Here is a 5165-nt window from a genome sequence, read left to right on the forward strand (position 1 = left end):
GTACATTTACAGGTGTGTGTGTGTATATATATATATGTATAGTTATATATAGTTATATATGCATAAGCTGACAATGTGTTTCATACCTGTAACAATGCAAAGGACCAACACCTCTGCTGGACTAGTCATTAATTATCATTAGCAAGTAATACAGCATGTGACATTTGCCAACAATAACTGTGGTGTATTCCGGGAAATACATGAAGATCTGATTCTGTGGCAATAGACCTTCAGTTTTTCAGTAGTAACCACAACCAGTCAGGTGGCTTTAGTGAAATGTTGCTGTCACCGAAAATCTCAGCAGCCAATGATGAGTATAGACAGCAGCCTTTTTCACACTAAAAAATAAAGTGTAGTAGAATGACTATCAGGAATTAAGCCAAATTTAGCACAGGATTCTTAATACATCTGAGAGGTTTTAGATTTCTAATACGAACTTAAGGTTGGCAGGCCTAGCTCCCTTGTGATATGAAACAGTAGCACAAGCCCTAGGACATTTTTGGTCTGTAGGATTATTTGTCTAGCTAAATATGTTTAGATAGGGTGTTTGGGTGTTTTTTGTTTTTTGTTTTTTTTTTTTCTCCATAAGAAATAAAATATAAAATTAATCTAAAACTAGTAAAGGAATGAGAACTCCTATTTAAGGTTGGTTCTCAAGATTCCCAGAATGGATCCTTGGGGATAGTTGGTCTGTTTCCTGACAACACGTAACAAGGTTGTTCAATTAGAAACATATGTACTTGAATGAAAAGTGAGATATAACTGGAGTGAACAAAGAGATGGTCAAATCAAGACATCAAGTGGGATATTAAATTACTGAGACAGTGAATTTACACAAAGGTTAGACAAAATAGGTAACATTGAAACGCCTGCAGAAAGACCTCAGAAAAATAAGCATTCAAGTTTCTTAGACTGGATGGCTTACTTTATAGGTATGATCATAAAAACTGAATAGAATCAATGATTTTTTTTCTTCCACTATTTTAAGAATCTCCAAGTATTATATAAAGTATAGGTCATTTATATTTATCTTGCTGTACTCTTTGAGGTCTGGTTATTGAGCAGCTGCCTCCTGAACCAGAGCCTCCATAAGGTATGTTATAGAACTGTGCATTCAGTAATATTTGTCAGTTGTCTTTATTCAAACTACTTTTTGGCAGTGGTGCAGGCTTTGGACTTCAGTGACTGTCAAAATACTGTTACCACAGACAGCAATGTTTTTAATAGTTAATCAAATCTTCCAAGTTACAGTGAGACACAAAGACCCTTTATGCTCCAATAGAAAGAACTCAGAGTTGAACGATCACATATTATCTACCTTTTTCTTTGTTCTGGTGTTAGAAAGGGTATGAATAATACTTGCAATTGCAACTTGTTGATTCATTAATGAAGAGAAAGGGATTAGTGATGCCAGTTCTGAAAGACAACAAAAGGCTGTTTTCATTATTTTTTCTTTTTTACAGAAATTTTAAATACTATTATGCTTTTTTCTTTAGGGTGTATGATTGTTTCAAGCTTAAATTGTACACGCTTTGCCTGAAAAAGAAAACTAGAAGTCCAACTCCCAAAATTTAACTCCTTAGCCTCATATCAACTTGATGTACCATCTGAGAAAAATTTCACAGTAACACTCACATTGTCTAATGGTTGTGTTCTTATATTGTTCAAGATCCTTAGAATCAAGCTATCAAGGCATAAACTTGCAGTTATAAGCAGCTTGCCAGAACAGACAAATACCCAGAATCACAAGAGCACCTTTTACCTACATGCAAATTATTGTGCTTACAAAGTTGGGTATCAACAAAAAAATCCTGTCAGTTTTGGGCATTGTAACACCAAGCTATTGTACATCTCAAAAAAGAATAGAGAGCGAGGTTTGTAGCTTAGACTTTAGTCTTGTCAAGCCTTAATTAATGTTTTAATAGCATATATTTATAAACTTTATTGGACAATAAACAGAGACTTCAGAGGCTTTTGAAGCTGAAGAAGAGCTTAATCAAGCCAGCTCTCTTATTGTACATGCTGGCAACTCCAGGGAACACTGAGATAAAGGTGAGTCTCTGTATTTTAATGGTAGCCTCTAGTTCTGAGAATGACATGCATTACACGTTTGTACACTGTCCCACATAATTCTGTACACAAAAACTTTTCTAAATGCTTGGCCCTCAGCAATCACGGTCAAGTGGATGCAGCAATGTTTCTCAGGCCTATTTTCTGCAGATCAAGAACGCCAAAATTTGCTTAGGATGCAGCTTGAGAACTTTGGAAATATATACATACATATGAAAAGGATGAAACTACTTGTCACTATTCTGTTGAGTTCTGAAAGGCTAGTAAACACCTGGACACTAAGGTTCAAAAATGTGATTAAAATTTTAAATAAATAAATAAAATCAGAACTTTATAAACCAGGCAGAAAAAGAGACTTTTCTCACTTAAGCTTCTCAGAGGAGTTTTCTCAGAAATACTTAGGTTTAATGCAGCAGGGTACCTAGAGTACGAAATACAGCAATTATGTGAAGTCCTAGCCTTTAAATAGTTACATGCCATACTTGATTTAGCATGGTTTGGCTATCTGGGGAGAGTCATCATACAATAAGTTGCTGAATTCTCTATACTAATTCTTTGCAGAAAACCTTAGCTTTTAGTCTTTATTTTATTAGTCCTGTTCAAAATAATAACTTATGTCATTAGATGTTATTCTAGATATCAAGTGTGCAGAACTGGACCCTGGATCCCGACTCCATGAAAGCTTCATTTACTACCTTTCCAATTCATTTTAACTCTTTCCACATTTCATATGCTTAGCTGACTGACTAGACAATCTTTGGTCACTTATGTTCTGCAGGTGTCTGTGCTAGTGAGTAACTCTAGAAAGTTGTTATTTCCATCCTGGAAACATGCAGGATTTTTTTCTCCATTTGATTTTTAATATTATTTTTAATATTTAAGTCATTAGGGAACTCTGAAGGCATCAATTTGTTGCTTCAATAGCACGAGGTAGTTGCTAAATTTATTTGGTTTATACATGGTGATTAAGGGAGAATGATTCTTTTTTTTTTCCTGCCCTTTGAGGGAGCTTATGGTGTTATGGGCGACATGTCAGCAATAATTAAGAAATATCCTGGTACAAATCCCAAAAGATACATATTTTTACAAATAATTCCCCATGGAAAACTTTAAAAATGATGCACTTGTTCTGAAAAATGCTTCAAGCCTTCTCTAAATAGATTATATTGCTGGGTTATTTAAGAGTGCGTGACTTGAGGTGCGCATTTTGCTTGTAACTCATAAAACCACAGCACTGTTAATCAAGGGGAAAAGCAGAAATAGTGTTCAGTGAGCTCCTATGTCTCACAAAGTCATTCTCATTCAGCCAATAACACAGCTTCTTGTTTTATTCAATTGTAATAAGAACATAGGCGTTCCTTCAGCCAAGACCAAAAATACCTTTTGTTGGCTTTGCACTTTTTTTTTAAAACACAACTTTCCCTCGTAGGCTTTCCCACCCAATCTGGACTCCAGGGATTGAATTTCTTTGTCTCTTTTGAGAGTAGTCTTTTAGTATAATTGATTTCAAATACTGCCTAGTGCGGTAAGCCTTCTGGTGTGTGTTTTACAGTTCAATTTTCCTAGCAACTTTATAGAATAATCACAGCACTTAGAAGAGTATCAACTACAGCTGCACTCCTTATAACAATAATCTGTTGAATAAAAGATGTTTTCATCTTTTTCTGCAACAATGTTTGCCTAATTTTAAAAAACTGAACAGCAGATCTTAAAAGTGTTCTTCAAAATTGAAACAGCTTATATTGTTCCATCTTCTGCTTAGGAGCCAGTGAAAGGAGCAGGAGGAAGGGAAGGCAAAAAAAAGCATGTATAAATTAAGGAGAAACCAGAACAGAAAAAATGAGAAGAGTGTTAAGATTGTAAGAGAAAAGTATAGGTTTTCTAATTATTGTCTTTTTTCAAACTTATGAATTAAAACTTTCTTTCAATGCCCACCACCTATTGGTTCTGAATGGTCATAATATTTCTGCTGTATATATGAACTCAAATTTTTAGATACAAGGTTGATTCAAGAACTAAACTTTCTGTCCTTCAGGCACTGGAGATCAGGGCACATAACAGAGTATTCACATGAGGTTTCTCCTAAGGGACATGCATTTGACACACCGCATTTGGGTGCTATTTTCAGGTCCGTCATAGAATTGGACAAAACACTGAGCGTAGTTAGGAGATATAAGATATAAAATAACAGTACAATCAACTATGTCATTATATGCCATGTTTTTCTGATTAATATTTGAACATCCATGAACAGCAAGAGCTCAATCAGCTGAGCATGTCCAGCATACAGGAATTGCCTTTGCCCCTCACCCCATCAAAACTGGTAATATTTAAAAATAATCTCCTGTCCTCAAAAGATTTTTGTCTACTATTAGAAAATAGCTAAATATGAAGTCTGGAACACTGCCATGACTGGAAAGTGACTGAAATGTTAGCAACAGTACATACCAATAGCTTCATATAGATGTACAAACAGTTGAGTAGCATTTCAGTTCTCTTAAAGATGAGATAGAAGAGAAGTTCTTCTTTAGAAAGCAGCTATTGATTTCATTATTTAGAGGAATGAGGTTTCTACAGGAAGAAAGTCTTCCTGCAGAAGGTAGGTCTTTTGTTTATTTATTTATTCACAAGGTTAAGAGAAAGAAACATTTTCCTCCAGAGAGACAGAAGCAGCAATAGAGTCGTGGACACAGCAGCATTCCTGACATCTACATCCCTTACTCTATTGACATCTGTATCTGTAATCAACCTCTGATCCATCTCTCAGACTGCAAATCGTTCCTTATATGTTCAACAGAGGGTTAACTACAGAAGGCAGTACATTAATGTCAAGCATGATGAGAAAATCACGTCTTAGATTCCCTGTATCTTGCCTATACAAGCCTTATCTTCCTCATAATGTTTTCCTTTCTGTTTTTGTTTTCGGGGGCTTCCTATAATTTGAACAGGAATCTATATATATGTCCATCCTCTTCTACAGGTACAAATTCTCTTGTCCTGCAAAAGACCCTTTAGAACACCAAAGCAAAACTGCTTCAACACTTCAGAAGAGCAGGGATTCAAGCATCTGGCTAATGCTTTTTTCTTCTGTCCAT

Source organism: Meleagris gallopavo, chromosome 5, assembly GCF_000146605.3.
Source record: "Meleagris gallopavo isolate NT-WF06-2002-E0010 breed Aviagen turkey brand Nicholas breeding stock chromosome 5, Turkey_5.1, whole genome shotgun sequence".
NCBI classification, from domain to species: domain Eukaryota; kingdom Metazoa; phylum Chordata; class Aves; order Galliformes; family Phasianidae; genus Meleagris; species Meleagris gallopavo.